The following is a 20,538-nucleotide window of genomic DNA, read 5'->3' as shown; positions in this document are numbered from 1 at the left end:
TTTCAAATGAAGGACATCTTAGGATGCACTCGAGAGCCAGTGTGGTGTAGTGGTTAAGAGCGGTAGTCTCGTAATCTGGGGAACCAGGTTCACGTCTCCGCTCCTCCACATGCAGCTGCTGGGTGACCTTGGGCCAGTCACACTTCTCTGAAGTCTCTCAGCCCCACTCACCTCACAGAGTGTTTGTTGTGGGGGAGGAAGGGAAAGGAGAATGTTAGCCGCTTTGAGACTCCTTAAAGGGAGTGAAAGGCGGGATATCAAATCCAAACTCCTCTTCTTCTTCTTCTTCTTCTTCTTCTTCTTCTTCTTCTTCTTCTTTTGGCAACACTTGATCAGTGTGTTTCTGGCAACATGTGTAGGGTACATGAAAAGAAAAACAGTGGATGAATATGGTAATCAGTAGACTGGTAGGCAAACCTTTGTTGCCATTAGTGTCTTGCCTCAACTAAATACAATTAAAAATTCCCTAAACCTGCCAGTGTCTTCAGTTCCTTAGGATTTTCTGCTGACTTCCTTTCTGAAATTCATCCAAGCAGAAATCTCTGTGGCAAACTGTATTTGCATGAATGTGTTTCAGAGATTCATCAAAGAGAAACTCACCTCAAATTTTTTTACCTGTCTGTGTTGGACATAGGATGTAAAGAGGGCTGTTGTGTAGAAGTGAGAATTTTTCTAACCACTACATGACAAGTAGCAGTTGTAGAAATTTCTTCTTATACACACCTACTATAGTTTAAAGACTTAATTGCTTAGCCAAAAGCACTACCAGGGTCAATAGCAGCTTCAGGAGGATTTTCGTAAGATCAATGGTACAGCAGGAAATGGTTCAGCTGAAGGAAGCATTCTCAACACAAACTAAAAATGGAACATTTCCCCCTCAGTGTGGCTCCCTGTACCCAATAATCAGCTTATCATAAATTAATAGGTGCTGCCTTTAAAGGCCTGCACACATAGCACCAATAAATTTAATTGGTGGTGAAAACACTTCAAAGGAGATTATTGTTATTGCACTTATTAGTTGCTTTTTAAAATGAAAAGTAAACTCAAAGCAAAAGGGACACGGGTGGCGCTGTGGTCTAAACCACAGAGCCTAGGGCTTGCCGCTCAGAAGGTCAGCAGTTTGAATCCCCGCTACGGGTGAGCTCCTGTTGTTCTGCTCCTGCCAACCTAACAGTTTGAAAGCACGTCAAAATGCAAGTAGATATATAGGTACCGCTCCGGCGGGAAGGTAAACGGCGTTTCCGTGCGCTACTCTGGTTCGCCAGAAGCGGCTTAGTCATGCTAGCCACATGACCTGGAAGCTGTCTGAGGACAAACGCCGGCTCCCTCAGCCTATACAGTGAGATGAGCGTGCAACCCCAGAGTCATCCACGACTGGACCTAACAGTCAGGGGTACCTTTACCTTTACCTTTAAACTCAAAGCAGCTTACAATATAAATAAAATCCGATGCAAAAAAACCAAGCAAAAAACAACAACACCCAAAGCCATTCATAAACATAAATGGAATAGTTTGTCCATCTTTGGTCCCCACACTGCTCTCAACTCTCACTTGTAGCTCCTGGAAGCTGCCAGCATGTGACAGTGGCCACACCCTGGGAACGGCTTAGACTGGCTAAACCAGTTGACGGTAGAAAGGTGGTGCCTCTGTAATGGTGGAGAGGCATCGCCACAATCAGTCCCGATTTCAGGCAAGATCACACCAATTTTGGGTGAGATCTTGCCCCAAATTGCATGTGATCTTCTGAGCTCTGGGAAATCTTGCCCAAAATCAGCACCGGTGGTGGTGGGACAGCTGGGGCACCCATGGTCTTGCTGCCTGTGGGGCTTGTTCTGTACAAGACAGCCACCTCACCTTGCCTAATGGTGGGGCCAGCTCTGATGAATCTAAATTAGTCACATCCATTAACATCAGTTGGTCTCCTCTTGAGTTGGACTAGTGTTGAATACCACCCTATGCATTGCATATGCATCTTGCAGAAATTGAATCCTAGAGCCTCAAAGTACAAACTGTATAAATGGGTCCATTTTTATTTTTATTTTTAACTCTGGAGAGAAAATGCTAATTAAAAGCATTAAACGTTTCAGTTTGACAGGCTGTTGTTTTCCCCTGTGATTTGTGGTTTTTTTTTAAAAAAATGTTATGGTAAGTTGTTTGTGTGAATTTGTCCTTTGTGTTGAGAACACAAATTACTGGCTATGGAAGTTTCTTCTGCTGACACATTTTCCTTTACTTATCTGCACAGATGACAAAGTGTTCATTGTCATCAGAAGAATGATCTGTCTTTTGAGACAAATCTGTTGTCAGAGATATAAAAAAAAAACTTGAATGTAAAAGATTTCTTTCTTTAAAAAAAAACTTTGGTGAAAAGTAAAGTAAAAAAATGGGGAAGATTTTTGCCTCGGAAAGCATGACCACATCTGTTTAAATGTATGTAGCAGCTGTGTGGAATAACAGGCCAAGTTTTTAGAACGTTTTTGCATGGATTGTTTAATTATCATTGATTTGGCTCTTGATTGTAGTACTGATGATTGAACCTGGCAGTTAAAGGAAACCTGCACCATTGGAAGCTATCACAGATACTGAATTTTAGAGGTGATTTATAACAGACAAAATGAACGCTCACTCATTTGGGACTCTACGTGTGCATTTCTTATAAGCTGTGAAATATAGATTCCTAAATGCAGAATATCACAGTCTCCAAATGTAAAAGCTGAAATGTCACAAATAGTCACACAGCAATGCTGTTTTGCAGAGACTTTCTGCTTAGGTAATCACAGAGCAAGTGCTGACAACACTGATATTCAAGAATAGAGCTGTTCTGTGTTACAGTAAATCGAATCTCACAATACGTACTTGCCTCTGGGCTTAACTGTTGCGTATTAGAGCTATGTCTTAGGTAACACAAAACCCAGCCTTCTGTGTTGAACATTATGTTCTTAAAACATGCCATTGCTGAACACATTATATTTTATATATAATAAAGAGATCAAAATGATTTTCCCCAAAAGCAATTTAAATGCATCTCTGCTTGTTAAGTACAGTTCAAATCTGCTTCATTGCATAAAACTGGAAGAATCAAATATTCCTCTGGGCTCTAGTCTCAAACCACTTTATATTCAACAAAAAGGGATTTATTCCATTTTTTTATATCATAAATCAGGATTAGCATGCAATTTCTTTTTTCCTCCCTCCTATCAAAGTCTAGCAGTATTCCTCTATGCGTACAGAAGGTTGTACAATTAAATTATAGGCCATAATTTAGAAATGTGGGAGGATACAATTTCTAAACCATCCCTTTCCCACCCCCATCTATTTCTTGAATCAGTTTGTGCAGCAAGGCAGCTTGCAGAGCAAATAATTCGTAAGCAAAGACGTATTGCGTGCTGAGGTCCCCAAGCCATCCCTCAAATAAATCACACTTCACACAGAAATTTTGTTTAAGGTTTTTGGCATAATTTTGGCCACAACTTTATTAAAATACAAAATGTGAGTGGTTGCTTAGGCATTGGTTGCGACTATCTGTCCCCGCCCAGGGACAGAACTGACATCTGCTAGCCTGCGAAGTCAGTAAGGGAAAACATTTTGGAGACAGAATGGAGCTGGGTACCAGACCCTCACCTCTCCCCAAATACTCCCAGGGGCTCTTGCATGGCCCTAGCCCCCTTGACAGGGGTGCAGACAAGAGCATGGTGAGCCCCTGGTTTCCTTTAATGGAATACCCTTGCAGCAGCAGCAGAATTGGAGGGGCAGGCACAGCCAATCCATACCCCTCCAGCAACCAATTTTAAGCAATGCCTAACTGCAACCTTACAAGTTGTGATGATTTGCAAAAACCAAATGGCACCAGCCAATCAGCCAAATGGACAAAATTCCTACCAGACCAAAGCAGATGACCCCATGATAGGCATAGCAAGGTCAGACGTGAACAAACCCTAAAGTTAGGAAGGGTGGGTGAGTGATCTGATGCGCGCAGCGAAAAGAGGAAGCTCAATGCTGCGTGCAGGGAATGTATAGCCTCTAGGCTGTCAATCAAAATTGGCAACATCGAAATCTCCCCAACAACTCTGGAGAGCCCAATCACTTCCGTGGCGATCCAGTCATATCCAGCCAACAACAGAGGGATGACTTGCAATACCCCACCGCAAGACGTGCTCTCCATGAAGGAGAACACGCTTTCTCTTAAATAACTCAAAACTATGAATTCAGCTTCATCCATCTCAGCATGTCAGGCTTTGACAATTTTCGTAGAAGCCATCTGTGTAAGGTGATCAGTGGTATCTTCTAATATAGGAAAAATAATTCTCTATGCTTTTTAATTCTAGTGATCCGATAATTTCTTGCCTAAATGTCACTTATGGTGAAGTCAGCCTCTGTTCCTAGCCAAGTTTTATATTTGTTAGCTACTGGCATGTTTAATTGCCTTTCTTTAAGAGAAGGGAGTCAGAAGTCCCTGTAGTTTACTGATAAGAGCACATTGTTTGCAACCAGAAGGTCCCAGCTTCAGTCTGGGAGTTCCATGACATAGTGGATGAGCCCTTTTGCCTCCTTCCCAATGTTCAAAGGGGGAGGAGGAGGCCAAGAGTAGAGCAGAGCATGGCATGGCTTCAGTGGATTCCTGCCACTGCACAGGGGAAGGCGGGTCAAAGCAGCACCTCCACCAGTGATGGTGACAGGAGGAGCAGGGGGAACTGCTGGCCATTGTAGCTACACTGCTGCCATGTTCGGCTTTGCCCATGGCTCTTCCTCCCTAATGTCCCACATGGCATCATCTGAGCAAGTCCCTCGTTCTTCCTTGGAAGTTGGCACCTCTGGCACCTAGCATTTCCGGTTTGAGGGATCAGGCCAGCAGGTGATGGGAAAGCCCCCTCTGGGATCCATTGCCAAGCAGAGCAGGCAATCCCAGGCTGACCAGGTGGACCAATAGTTTGACCCCAGGTATAAAGCAGCTTCTCAGAAAAGAAAGTATACTTTAACAACCTCATCTGCTGAAGTCAGTAAAGAATATAAACATATGACAGACATTTTGTGCATTTTATGTTATTTTGCCATTTCTTTTCCATCACCAACTCTTTCAGAGATCACAAAAAGGATTGTGTCCTAGGATGATCTTCAGTCCGATTACTTGTTTTAATATTGCACACAATTCCCTTGGCAGTAAGGCCCTAGGGAGATTATTCTGTCTGGTGATGTCCCTCACCAAGGATTAGCTAGGGATTCAGCAGGGGGTTGTTCCATACATTTTGCTAAGAATTTTATAAATTAAAACCTTTTCCTTTTAAATCTCAAAACTCATTCTGGCCAAGGGTCATGACCCTCTCATCTTTAGATATTCATTTCTTCCATAATCAAAATCCAGTGTTTTCTCCTAAAGCCAACTGACTGAATCATTTGCTGGGCACCACAGAGTAAAATCCCACTATGTCCTCTCTTCCCATCCCATAATATTGACTGGGATCTCCAAAGTGTAACGGCATTTCCAACAAAACACATAAAACACTACATAGAAGTGATTCCCCACTATAACCACATTCAAATAATATTTTCTCTTGTGGTCAGTGCCCAAGCAGCATTTCACCAAGGTAGAAAGTGGCAAGAGGGGTCCTTTTCCTTACTCCCACCATTCCATGAAAGGCCCTTTCTGTTTTGAAAAACTGGAGAATTGGTTGGTATCCTATAGCTTCTTGGCCTCTCTTTTCTTCAGCTCCTAACATTTATGGGTGCTTGGTCTGTAGATGTGGAGGTATGACATATATTACAGTAATAATCCACCCGTTAGACACTGTTTCTTGTTCTTGAAATCTCATGACAGTTCTTACATGCACTCTGGAGATGAGAGTCCTAGCTTATTTACTCCCCCATTTTCAGGGCATGTAAATCATATTAGCAGCACTGGCTCCTACCATCCTTGGTAGAAATGTACATTGGACTTCTTAAGCATCATTTCAACTATGGAAAGGCGGCATACAAATATGATGATGATGATGATGATGATGATGACAGAGTGCTGCTGGCTGCCCTTGAAGCCGTGGTGGTGTGCTCACTCCTCAAAAGGCCTGTTCTGGATAAAACGAACTATAAAGGTAAAGGGACCCCTGACCATTAGGTCCAGTCGTGACCGACTCTGGGGTTGCGGCGCTCATCTCGCTTTATAGGCCGAGGGAGCTGGTGTACAGCTTCCAGGTCCTGTGGCCAGCATGACTGAGCCGCTTCTGGCGAACCAGAGCAGCGCACAGAAACGCCATTTACCTTCCCGCCGGAGCGGTACCTATTTATCTACTTGCACTTTGGCGTGCTTTCGAACTGCTAGGTTGGCAGGAGCTGGGACCGAGCAACGGGAGCTCATCCCATTGCGGGGATTCGAACCGCCGACCTTCTGATCAGCAAGTCCTAATAACCATTGCAGTCTAGTCAGCAACCCCCCTTTATTGACCACCTGGAAACAAAAACATCTACCGAGAATGATGAATTGGATGACTTTTCCAGGGGGGGAAACAACAACAACAACAACACTGCAGCAAAGTCTTCAGAAGAAAAAAGCAAACTACCTACCACCAAATGTTTAACTCATTCAAAACAAGCCACTTCTTATCCTTTCTACCACCAGTTTAGCATGGACCACCCTCAAATTTATGTTTCCTAGACCTTTCTAACCTCCTGCTCCTAATTTATTGCTATAGTGGCAGAATGCAATTCAGATGACTCAGCCTTGATGCAGTCTTATAATTTGAGTAAAATACGATGACTTGAAATGAATGTGTTAGTTCTATCTTCTGGCAAGACGGTGTTTCAATTTGTGGGTAGCTGTTCTCTCTCTGGATTCTGTCAGGTAGGGTGGGTTAGAAATCTGGATAAAACACTAAATATCTATTATTTCAAGGCAAAGTGTTGCAATACTCCAAATGAAATATTTGACTTTGTACTTCTTCCTTCTCTCTCGCATTTCCTTGTATTTTTTCCTCCACTTGGCAAGGATTTGCCTTTGCTTCACTTTGCTGCACTATCTGTGACAGGCTCTGTTGCTTCCTCTGTATGAATCTGGCCCCAGGGCTGCAGGTTAAGGTTGTTAAGGGACTTGCTGGATCTGCTTTTTTCTTTCTTCTCTTCATAAGTAATTATGAGCAATTTGCTCACTGTTATGAGTGTAATAAAAGATTCTGTGCCAGCCTAGGATGAAATAAAATTACATTTTATTGTAGTAGCTGTCTGAACACTTTTCTTGGGTCTACAGTGGTTTCCTTGCCATATGCATTAACGTGCACGCATTTTCATGTTGGAAATTAGAATAATTTATTTTAAGCCTGACTATGAGGTGAATGCCCAGCTCCTGACTTACATAAATAGGACGTTATTAGTGACTTGAGCATGCAGTTGTAGGATGTGAAGCTGTGCATCACTGAGCAGAACATGAATTATTTGTTCTGAAAACAAAATGCACTATCAAATTATTACTGTGTGTTTTACTACTTTCTGCCAATTTTTATTACTTTCTGCCAATTTCACAGAATATTCAGTCACCCCGTTCCATATTCTGAACAGATAGTATGGCTCAAACAAGTTAACGGGTATTAATCAGGGGTATATATGAAATTAAAAGTCCAGTCTTATGCATATTTTCATGGAAGTAAAGCCAAATGAGTTTAATACATTTTACTTCAAATTAAGTGCATATCTATCTATCTATCTAATATTTTTTTGTAAATGGCTTCCATCAAGGATGAATTCAGGCTAGCTGCTTTTACATGATTCACTGTTCGTAACCATGCAATGGGGCAGACCAGAGTCATGAGTTGCCATTCTCCAACACTTTGGATCCCAGTTTTCTTTTTCTGATTGTATTTGTGCAAAATTTTGCATCACATTAAAAGGTAACAAAATTAAATATCATGGTTTTTGCTTTCTTGGCCATTGTTTTGTCCTTATTGCCAATTTCCTTTTCTTTTTCCTTTTCTTTTTTGCAGTGTGGTGCCTGTTTGCCATAAACATTTGCTTAATTAATTTTATTGGAGGTGAAATATGGCGACTTCACAATCTTGTATCGTGGTTCTCCTATTTTTACCAATATATATCAGACACAGTTATGTGTGCTGGGAAACATCAGTACACTGACAAAAATTAAGCATTATCATCAGTTAAAAAAAAGAGAATGAAACAAACAAACAAAAACCCCAAATACTGGGAGAATGATGTGCAAATGAATGCATAAAGAATGTATATTAGGTTTTCCCCAAATGAGGAGAACAAGAGACCATTCCCCTGTTGCAGTGAACGATTATATGCACATGGTTGTCTGCTTATTTCACAGTGTATGGGACTCAGTTCTTCATAGAATCATAGAATCATAGAATCATAGAGTTGGAAGAGACCACAAGGGCCATCGAGTCCAACCCCCTGCCAAGCAGGAAACACCATCAGAGCACTCCTGACATATGGTTGTCAAGCCTCTGCTTAAAGACCTCCAAAGGAGGAGACTCCACCACACTCCTTGGCAGCAAATTCCACTGTCGAACAGCTCTTACTGTCAGGAAGTTCTTCCTAATGTTTAGGTGGAATCTTCTTTCTTGTAGTTTGGATCCATTGCTCCGTGTCCGCTTCTCTGGAGCAGCAGAAAACAACCTTTCTCCCTCCTCTATGTGACATCCTTTTATATATTTGAACATGGCTATCATATCACCCCTTAACCTCCTCTTCTCCAGGCTAAACATGCCCAGCTCCCTTAGCCATTCCTCATAAGGCATCGTTTCCAGGCCTTTGACCATTTTGGTTGCCCTCCTCTGGACACGTTCCAGTTTGTCAGTGTCCTTCTTGAATTGTGGTGCCCAGAACTGGACACAGTACTCCAGGTGAGGTCTGACCAGAGCAGAATACAGTGGCATTATTACTTCCCTTGATCTAGATGCTATACTCCTATTGATGCAGCCCAGAATTGCATTGGCTTTTTTAGCTGCCGCGTCACACTGTTGGCTCATGTCAAGTTTGTGGTCAACCAAGACTCCTAGATCCTTTTCACATGTACTGCTCTCAAGCCAGGTGTCACCCATCTTGTATTTGTGCCTCTCATTTTTTTTGCCCAAGTGCAATACTTTACATTTCTCCCTGTTAAAATTCATCTTGTTTGTTTTTGCCCAGTTCTCTAATCTGTCAAGGTCGTTTTGAAGTGTGATCCTGTCCTCTGGGGTGTTAGCCACCCCTCCCAGTTTGGTGTCATCTGCCAATTTGATCAGGATGCCCTTGAGTCCATCATTCAAGTCGTTGATAAAGATGTTGAATAAGACCGGGCCCAAGACAGAACCCTGTGGCACCCCACTAGTCACTCTTCTCCTCCTGTTTTCATCTTCACAGATAATAACATTGTTTTTAATAATTTACCAGTTTCTTTACAAGAATATCATGGGGCACCTTGTCAAATGCCTTGCTGAAATCAAGGTAGGCTAGATCCACTGCGTTCCCTTCATCTACCAGGCTTGTAATTCTGTCAAAAAACGAGATCAGGTTAGTCTAACATGACTTATTTTTCAGAAATCCATGCTGACTATTGGTGATCACAGCATTCCTTTCTAGGTGCGCACAGACTGTTTGCTTAATGATCTGCTCCAGAATCTTCCCTGGTATTGATGTCAGACTGACTGGGCGGTAATTATTTGGGTCCTCTCTTTTCCCCTTTTTGAAAATAGGGACAACATTTGCCCTCCTCCAGTCTGCCGGGACTTCGCCTGTTCTCCAGGAATTCTCAAAGATGACTGCCAGTGGTTCTGAGATCACATCTGCCAGTTCTTTTAATACTCTTGGATGCAGTTCATCTGGCCCTGGAGACTTAATACATCTAAACTGGCCAAGTATTCTTGTACTATCTCCTTAGTTATTCTGGGCTGTGTTTCCTTTGCTGAAACATTTGCTCCAAATTCTTTAGGTCGGGCATTGTTTTCCTTATCGGAGAAGACTGAGGCAAAGAAGGCATTGAGGAGTTCAGCCCTTTCTGTGTCCCCTGTTTGCATTTCACCATCTTCTTCTCTGAGTGACCCCACTGTTTCTTTGTTCTTCCTTTTGCTACGAACATACCCATAGAAGCCTTTTTTGTTGCTTTTAACCTCTCTAGCAAGCCTGAGTTCATTCTGTGCTTTAGCTTTTCTGACTTTGTGTCTACACGTGCTGGCTATTTGTTTGAATTCCTCTTTGGTGGTTTCCCCCCTTTTCCATTTTTTGTACACATTTTGTACACATCAATATCTGGAGAGGGATAGGTTATTCATCCCTGCCCTAGACCAAGTACCGTATTGGCCTGAATATAAGCCACATTTTTTCCCCAAATTCCTACCACGAAAAGTTAAACTGCGGCTTAAATTCGCGACCTTACAAAAATTGACTTTTACGCACCAACCATTTCAGTTTTTCAGTTTCCTGAATTTTAAAGGTGCAGCTTATATTCGGGTGTGGCTTATATTCGGGCCAATACTGTAAATAAAGAATGACCCCTTATTTACTTACAACATTATACTATCTCTCCTCCTCCACCCCTGTCTACCTTGGAATCTCTTTCATATTCTGGGCAAGGGTCACCAGTTGATTACTACGTGAGAAATCACATCTATTCCTATGTTATGCACACATTCCCAATAAACTTGTGTTTAGTTTGAAGATATGGTAGTGCAGAGTTTACGGCCCTGCCAACTGACGTATTTTAACATTTGCTGGGTTCATATAGGGGCTATTTTAATTACTTTGTGAGCCTTTGAAAAGGGCTTTCATCCTCAAAGCAGTGTTGATATGCAACATGCACTTCTTGTGGTTTAGTCGTTCAGTCGTGTCTGACTCTTTGTGACCCTATGGACCAGAGCACACCAGGCACTCCTGTCTTCCACTGCATCCCACAGTTTGGTCAGACTCATGTTGGTAGCTTCGAGAACACTGTACAACCATCTCGTCCTCTGTTGTCCCCTTCTCCTTGTGCCCTCCATCTTTCCCAACATCAGGGTCTTTTCCAGGGAGTCTTCTCTTCTCATGAGGTGGCCAAAGTATTGGAGCCTCAGCTTCAGGATCTGTCCTTCCAGTGAGCACTCAGGGCTGATTTCCTTCAGAATGGAGAGGCATGATCTTCTTGCAGTCCATGGGACTCTCAAGAGTCTCCTCCAGCACCATAATTCAAAAGCATCAATTCTTCGGCGATCAGCCTTCTTTATGGTCCAGCTCTCACTTCCATACATCACTACTTAAAACATGCACTTATAATATACAAAAAGATATTGAGTATAATTCCTACACTCTGTTGTGCAATAGTTACAGAATGGAATAGCAGATGCAGAAGATCTTGTGGTTCTGGGGCTGGGCTTCCTTTATTCACTGTGGAGAAAGCCTCCATGCACTACAGTTGAGGAATGCTGTGTGTTATGCCTTTTTTTTCCTCCCCCCCTTTTTTTTGGAGCATGGGAGTGTGAGATTGCCCACGGTGACTCATTCGTCTGGCATCTTGAGATTTGTGGGAGTGAACCCAAGGAAAAAGGGTGGGGAGGGAAAAGGTGTTAGGGAGGCTTTTGAGAAGCAGGCGGGAGCAGAGCTTTTCTCTCTACCAGAGCAGCTGTTGCACCACAAGATAGTTCAGGTTATAAATTCTACATAGAGGATATTAAAATGCTTCTACAGTTGAAAGAATGAACTGTATATTAAAGCTTCATCACCTAACACTTTGAGGAATGAAAATCATCAACAGAACATTCATGAAAGATCCCAGGAGCTCATTTTTTGCTTTCTCATTTAGCTTTTCTTCATAGGAGGCTATTTAAAGTGTCATTTTATAAGTTTTGCTAAATGGATTAAAGGCAAATGAGCTCAAGGGAAACATTTTACTTGAATTGCTACCAATCTTTATTATTAAATAGGGGATGATGTGCAGTGTAAAGTCAGCATTTAAGCTTTCTTTTCCTTTTAATCATTAAATCTAACGTAATAAGGCAGTGCTGAAAAATGCATGTAATGGTTTGTATCAAACTAAGTTCTACTCAGAGTCTACTCAGAGTAGACTCATTGCAATTAATGAACATAAATTGGTCATGCATATTAATTTCCGTGGATCTACTCTGAGTATGACTAATATTGGATTTCACCCATACCTTCCCTTCTCCATTTTTTGAATTAATACTCACTGAAATATTTTCATGAAATTATGCATGTTAAAGTTTTGGCTTGCAACAATTTGATATAAGCTTCTTGCTAGAATTGCAATAAGCAATATTTTGCTCTCACATTTTTATTTTTATACTTTCATTCAAATGTGCAACAAATAGAGTTTCCCCAACATTTCCTTTTGCTTTTGTAAGACAATTATTCATGAGCAAACCTAGAAGTCTTGCATGTTGACAGGTCTGTATCCCACAATACCTTTTCATACAAGAAGGTCATGTGACTCTATTATAACAAAAATAAATTTACATAAGTAATCCAAAGTTCCAAATCTTAATATCCACACCTCCCCACTTTCTGCAGTTACTTATATTATATCTTTTACCACTGAATATCTATTTCAAATCTATTTACTGGTTATCCTTTATATTCTTCTTAGGTTATTCCCACTGCACATTTTTATGTCAGTCCTGCTAATGATTTAAGCTGTTAACACTAATTCTTATTTATAATCTATAATTTTCCCCCATTAGGTATTATGACATCCCTCTCCTTGGTTTCTTAATCTTCTGGAAAGTTTTGCCATTTCTGCATAGTCCATTGGTTTTTGTTGCTAACCTTCCTTCATTGGAACTGTTTCTTCTTTCCATCTCTGGACATATATAATTCGAGCACCCATGGTAGGATATGTAAATAGTTTTTTCTCCTCTTTAGGTACCTTTGAACCAATTATTCATAAGACAAAAGCTTCTGGTTGTTGTTGTTTTTTTAATAAAAGTTATTTTCATGTGGCTATCTTGACAATGAGAATTGTCATGCCAATGTAAATTTTGATCTCAACATGAATCAGGATACTGAGTCCTTTGAGGTCTGTGTGCATTGTTCGAATCTGTTTATATGACATTATTCAAGACAGTAATAATTAGCAAATTTGTTGCAGCTCCTGGTTGTTCTATATTTTCACATCTTTCTAACCTCAGAAATATAGGCATATTAGCATTCATTGGAAGAAAGAGATCTCAGGTATAGTTCATTCTTCAAGACAAGCACCAGTCCAGACATCTACCGTAACTCTATGTCATTTTCCCAGGTAGTTAAATACTACTTGGAAGGTCATAGCCTTGTCAAATCTGTAGGGACTTTTTGACCAATGATTCGTTATTATGCTTCAGTGACTAGACATATATCACTGACCATTCTGCTTATCTGACCTTGTTACCACCTATGATTCCCTTAGCAAGCTGTACACATACTGAATGCCAACTGCTAAAAATAAGAACCTTTTAAATACCCTTATCCTTTTCCAGTGCATGACATTTTCTTTCTGTCTTCCTAATTCCTAAAGTCCTCCATTTGAATTTGTAAGAAGTTTCACAATAAGTTGGTTATATTTTATGATAACCGAGAACCTGATGATGAGGTGCTTAAGTAGTTTTTATTTAAACCAAAGCAATATCTTGTTGTATATGTCAATATAAATGGATGTGTATTTAATTTTTATGATTACATACTCCTTCCTTTTATGCTTGGGGACAGATTGGTCTATTAGTGTCCATTCCGAATCTATAAACTTTAGCTCAGCTTCCCGAGTTCATTAACTTGAGCTGGCAGCTGGGTTAGTACCAGCAAAAGCAGAAGCAGGCAGGTGTTAAGGTATGGCTTGACACTTTTGCATTTACATAGAAAAGTGTGTAAATTGTGGGGAGAGTGCATTGCAGAGTGGTCTTCATATCTGCTGTCACTGTATATACCTGAAGGAGCATCTCCACCCCCATCGTTTAGCCCAGACACTGAGATCCAGCACCGAGGGCCTTCTGAGAAGTGAGGTTACAGGGAACCAGGCAGAGGGCCTTCTCGTGGTGACATCTGCGGAACACCCTCCCACCAGATGTCAAAGGAAAAATCAACTATCAGACTTTTAGGAGACATCTGATGGCAGCCCTGTTTAGGGAAGCTTTTCATATCTGAAGGACTATGGTATTTTAATAATTTGTTGGAAGCCGCCCAGAGTGGCTGGGGAAACCCAGCCAGATGGGTGGGGTATAAATAATAAAAAATTGTTGTTGTTGTTGTTGTTGTTATACCTGATATAAACCAAATCTATGGTTATACAGAGAATAAAATATCCATATCTGACATGCATCAGCTAATATGCCATGAAATTCATGGCCACTAACCTGGCTTGGTAGCAAATGCATGCCATATCTAAATTTTCTTACATTTCCCAAGTGTAGAAGAGAAGCTTTGTTTGCCTGTTTTAATGTTTTACCTCTAAAATCTTAGATCGCAGATTTGCCAAAGTCCTCGTTAAGGTTAGATGCTGTCCTTGTAGCTGTTAAAAGGTTGCAGTAGTATATCATGTGTTCGTCTATTATATATTTTATCAAGGAGCTAGAGAACATATAATTTGTCCTCTTGCGTGTCGAGGTCCCCAGGTCCACCCCAATAACTCACACATCACACAGAAGATTTTGTTTAAGATTTTTGGCATAATTTTGGCCACAACTTTATTAAAATACAAATTTGTGAGTGGTTGCGTAGGCATTGGTTGCGACTATCTGCCCCCACCATGGGGGACAGTCTGACATTCCGCACGATGCGGAAGTCAGAATGGGGGAATACACTTGGGGGTTACGCGGAGCAGGGAACCTGCCCTCACCCCAAGTGCAACCAGGAGCTCATTGCTATGGCCCGAGCCCCCTTGACAGAGTGGACAAGCAATAGTTAGCCCCCAATTCCTTTAACGGAATCCCTTGCAGCAGCAGCATTAGAGGGGCAGGCACAGCCAATCCATGCCCCTCAACCAACCAAACCATAAACCAATGCCTAACCGCGAACCTTACAAGTTGTGACGATTTGCTACGCAGTAGGCAAAAACCAAATGGCCCCAGCCAATCAGCCAGATGGACAAAATTCCTACCAGGCCCCCGCTCCAAAGCAGACGACCCCATGACAGGCATAGCAAGGTCAAAGCGAACAACCCTATTCTAGGGAGGGAGGGACGGGCAATCTGATGCACGGGCGAAAAGAGGAAGCTCTAGCCTCGTGCAAGGAGTTTTACTATTTCTGGCTGTCAATCAAAAAATGGCAACATTAACTTCTTCCCAACAACAAGGGAAGCCCCAATCGTATCAGTGGCCAACAATCAATTAGCCCGCCCCCCAACTTTGGAGTGTCCTGGCAGCCCCCACCGCAACACGTGCTCTCCATGAAGGAGAACACGCTTTATTAGAACATTTCCTGGTTGATTCTTAGAGACCCTTTTGAGTATCTTCCTCGATGGAACATATAAATATATTACCAAACATGTGTCAATTTTCTAAATTGTTGCCATATCTCCCAGGCCTGCTGTGATGGTTAGCTCCTAGCTTGTCAGTGTCAATAATTAATAATTGGTTCTACTGAGATTATGATTTTGTATTTCATGTTTTCTGCTTTGTTTCCTTGGATCATAATAATGGTTGTATATGGTTGTATATAGTTGCCAGGGACTGGCAGAACGCTGACCAGTTTGCACTGGTTTGGGGAAAGCAGGGGCTGGAGTCTGACTCAAGAGATGGGAGCAGTGGTTGGTGGGCCACTGCACCAGCCAGGAGACAAGAGATGGAGGCAGAGGAAGCTTCAGAGCTGAAGGATGGGTCAAGAGAGGAAGCTCAGGCAAGTGAAGGGCCACATGCTTCCCCCATCCTCTCCTGTTTCTGTCTCTGTTATGTACTGAGTTGAATAGGATCCAAAATGCAGCAGTCTGATTGGTCCTAGAACAATGCAGCAATATGATTGGTCTGCAGGAGCCACCCAATCCAGCTCCAGATGGAAGTGAATCCACAACCTGATTGGCCTACAGGAGAATTCCGGAATTAGCCAATCAAGAGCAGCCCATTGTGTAAATAATGTATATACAGTGGTGCCCCGCAAGACGAATGCCTCGCAAGACAGAAAACTCGCTAGACAAAAGAGTTTTCCATTTTGGAGGTGCTTCGCAAAACGAATTTCCTATGGGCTTGCTTCGCAAGACGACAATGTCTTGCGAGTTCCTGCTAGTTTTTCCCCCTTCCCCCTTTTTCTAAGCCGCTAAGCCGCTTATCAGCTGATCTGATCAGCAGATAAGCCACTAAAAGCCGCTAAAAGCTGCTAATAGCGCTAATAGCGCTAATCCGCTAATCCGCCAATGGGCTTGCTTCGCAAGATGAAAAAACTGCTAGACGAAGAGAATCACAGAACGGGTTCTTTTCGTCTTGCGAGGCACCACTGTAAAGCAGATACTTTGGGGAAAACATTTATTCCTCCTCACCACTATGAGCTGAATAAAGAGCATGACAATCAGGTTGTGGATTCACTTCCATCTGGAGCTGGATTGAGTGGCTCCTGCAGACCAATCATACTGCTGCTTTGTTCTAGGACCAAGTAGATGGCTGCATTCTGAATCCTATTGTTCTAGGACCAATCAGACTGCTGCATTTTGGATCCTATTGTTCTAGGACCAATCAGACTGCTGCATTTTGGATCCTATTCAACTCAATACATAACAGTCTCCCAGAAACGGGAGGGGATTGAAAAGGGATGAGCAGAGGAAGCTTCCAGACAGGTGTAGGCTCTGGCTGCATGTTTGCAGCCCGCTGGAGGAAGGTACATAAACTGATGGAGGGGGAGTTGTCCTCTGTTGCTGCAACTGCTCCATAGAGCGGGGACCTCGGAACAGCTGTCTAGAGACTAGATTAGTGTGCGTAGGTATAGTCATACCTTGGTTCTTGAACTTAATCTGTTCCGCATCAGACATTCGGCTTCCAAAAAATGTTCCAAAACCGGAACACTTACTTCCAGGTTTTCGGCGTTCGGGAACCAAAACATCCGAGTACCAAGGCGTTTGAGAACCAAGGTACGACTGTATTCAGACCTGTAGAAGCGATTGTGATATCTTTGACAATAAAGAGTTAAGTATCTGCCATGTGCATTCCCTCGGCTGGGAAGCACCCTAGACAATAGCAGGTTGTTTTGAGGCAAATACAGCTTTTGAGACATCAGTGAAATAAGCAGAAGAGAAACTCTCAACAAGTTTTATGCCTGATTGCTTAATATTTTATTTATAACGAGTTGTAAAAATGTGTTTAAGGCTAATGTATGATCACAAAAAGTCTATTAAAGAAATACCCTCTGTGATGCTTTTTTTTTGTGTAATTATAACCAGACGGTTGCAAAAATCAGTGATTAAAACATTTATCCAGCTTTCAACTAATATATTTTTGCAAATAGTAATACAAATGCTGCTTTTAAGCTTTCTGTCTGTGGCGCATATGCTTTCTAATTCAGTATAATGAAGAAATATCCCAGGGTTTTACATTTTGTACTCAGTTCAGGAATACTGTTCAGTTGTGTGATGCCTTAAATGAAACGCAATTAAGTTAATTAAGTTATGTTTGAACATAATTTAGCTTTACAATTGCAATTTTCTTGACATTTATAGTTAAATAAAATAAAAGGGATAAATGGTTTAATTCACTTCTATAGATAGCTATGTATTAATAATTCAGGAGTAACTCACATAGCGGAATACTATATGCATCAGTTCTTCGCAAGAGAGTTCAATGAACTCTTTAATGTGACAGTCAGAGATAACACAACGAGTGACTTATTATGCTTGGGAGGCCATAAAAAGTGACTGACACCTCTCTCTTTTTTTCCAGGTGGGGATAAAAGGCAACTGATTTCCTGGCCTTTGACAATCTAGTTAAGTATCTGACTGACAGGATGTTGGCACCAGCTTTGGAGGAATCGATCAGCCTCAACTCAAGGTAGGGAAATTTCACACATGTGAAGCTGCATCTAAGACTTAATTTACAATGTTAATTAGTCTTCACAAGCACGATAGATGATAGATAGATATAGATAGATAGATAGATAGATAGATAGATGATAGATAGATAGATAGATAGATAGATAGATGATAGATGTAAGCAAAGTGGATTATTTTCAGAATGGCATCATAAAAACCAAGATAACAAATCAAGATAACTATGTGCAGTTCAAAAAATCCTCCACATAAAATTTCAAAATTCACTACAGTGGTACCTTGGTTTTCGAATGTCTCCGTTGACGAACATTTCGGTTTTCAAATGCTGTAAACCCGGAAGTAAATGCTTCAGTTTTTGAACTTGCCTTGGAAGTTGAACATGCCATCCGGCTTCTGTATCGAGTGTTCCATATTGAGGCTTCCATACGAAGTTTTCAGTTTTGGAACTCCAACAGTCTTCTGGAACAGATTACGTTTGAAAACCGAGGTATCGCTATATTTGGTTTTGGGGGACCCGAACATCCATGGCAAGGTGATTGGCTCTGGGTGGCTCAAGACTTCATGGCTGTCCCATGGGGCTGTCCCAACATGGCACAACACATGTGGCAGGCCACACTATGGACCTTGTTTTCTCAATGGGGCAGGAAGGGAGTGTTCTGAAAGTGAGGAATATTGACATCAGCTCCTTGTTGTGGTCAGATCACCATTTCCCCTCAGCAGAAATACACAGCGACCCCAGCATGTACTCCCTCAGAGATTGCGCTGTTGCCCAGAGTGCTCACTCCTCCCTCTGGCATCGAACTTCCTAGCTTTCAGAACCCCACCCAGGCTGTCTACAGTGGCTGATTATGGAATCCTTCTGTCTCTGTTTGGCTTTGTGCTCTGTGACATGGATAAAATACCTGGTTCTAGGAGAAGGAGGAGGGTCTATCAGACTCTCTAGGGACATTGTGTTAACTGGCTGCAATACTGTTTCAAATGCAACTGATTCCTGTCTCTGTTCAGGGCTAGTGTACCTGCTATCTCATTCTTGTTCTTCACTACCCATTATTTCCCATTCCCTAGCTCTTTTCATCTTCTGGGGTGTGTCCTATCTGCCACCACCACGAACCTGGGTCCATTCTCCCTTCATCCACCCCCTAACTAGAAAGTTATTGGGGTGGCAGTCTCCACCACTCCTTCCCATCAGCCCAGTCCCTGACACCACCCCAGGGAGCAAAGCCTAACCAGAGGAAGGTGAACAAACTGGACAAGGCAACATTCTGGGGTTCTAAAATTGACCACAACTTCATTGATTCCAGGTGTAGGTAGGTTTTGGCTTAGGCATTGGGTGGATATCCCTCTCAGCCTCCTGGTGGAGGACTGAGGCATGAGAGGGCTGAGACTAGGATTAATGGGTCATCTGCAAAACACAGTGCCTAAGGAAGGATGGAAGGTTAGCATTCAAAACCACTGTAAGCCTAATTAAGCAGGGGGCAGGGGCATGGAGAGTTGTTATTTGGCTGGCTGTGGTCAGAGGAGAAGAGGAGGTTAAGGGTGATATGATAGCCATGTTCAAATATATAAAAGGATGTCACATAGAGGAGGGAGAAAGGTTGTTTTCTGCTGCTCCAGAGAAGCGGACACGGAGCAATGGATCCAAACTACAAGAAAGAAGATTCCACCTAAATATTAGGAAGAACTTCCTGACAGTAAGAGCTGTTTGACAGTGGAATTTGCTGCCAAGGAGTGTGGTGGAGTCTCCTACTTTGGAGGTCTTTAAGCAGAGGCTTGACAACCATATGTCAGGAGTGCTCTGATGGTGTTTCCTGCTTGGCAGGGGGTTGGACTCGATGGCCCTTGTGGTCTCTTCCAACTCTATGATTCTATGATTCTATGTGGTCCTGAGGCAGGCCCAGCTGGCTTTTATCAGCTGGGGACAAACCAGTGTGAAGTATGCAAGTGTATACAAGCACTTGTAATGTTTCTTAGCTATCTAGGTTGAGTTGAAAAGCTTGTCTGGGAGCTAGAGAATGTTCATAAGCCCCCCCCTCCAAATCTCTTTAAAGCATGCTAGCCAGTAAAAGAAGATTATAGATATGCACACATCTAAATTTGTTTAATGAATCAAAAATTCAAAACGCCAATGCAGTAAGCACACAGCTGTCTGCAGCAAACAATATTTAATGTTTACATGTGTGTGTTTTTCTGTCGCTGCTCTGGAGTCCTATTTATCTAGTGATTGTGGTGTATGTTTAATCAGAAATATTTATTCATTGGTTTATTTTTAAAACAAAAACAAAAAAACCCCTAAAATTTTATGGTCTCTATATAAATGTGCTGAAGTAAACAAATCTAGGTTTATGCCTGTGCCAAATTAACTTGAGAAGTCTGGATTCTAAAATAAGAGCCAGCAGTTTTCAACCCTGCACCTTATCATCTTTATAGTTCTCTTGGACCTGTGAGGTAAAATCACAAAACGTATAATATGAGCTTTGCAGTGAATGTGATTTACTCTAAGCTATGTCTTTCAGATGCTCTTGAAGAAGTTGTTCCTATTCGGCTACACTTGTCCTTAATTAGAATATATGTCCAGAATGCTGCATTCATGCCTTTAGATATCATACTTGCTTATAAATGTTTGTTTTATGCTTATT

The 20,538-nt window shown here is 41.9% G+C and overlaps 1 protein-coding gene across 25 annotated transcripts in view; it reads left to right on the top strand.

The window, feature by feature from the left end:
• Positions 1 to 20,538, top strand: part of PTPRD (protein tyrosine phosphatase receptor type D) — a 1,176,641-nt gene that overhangs the window by 300,508 nt on the left and 855,595 nt on the right. For all 25 annotated transcript variants that reach the window (XM_082204501.1, XM_082204490.1, XM_082204511.1 and 22 more), the window contains one exon: positions 17,796 to 17,903. The gene's annotated coding sequence lies outside the window, so the exon portion shown is untranslated. The remainder of the gene's footprint in view (positions 1 to 17,795; positions 17,904 to 20,538) is intronic.

The sequence above is a fragment of the Podarcis vaucheri genome (genome assembly GCF_965113315.1).
Source record: "Podarcis vaucheri genome assembly, chromosome: 17".
Lineage (NCBI taxonomy): Eukaryota > Metazoa > Chordata > Lepidosauria > Squamata > Lacertidae > Podarcis > Podarcis vaucheri.
This window is presented reverse-complemented; position numbering and strand designations above follow the sequence as displayed.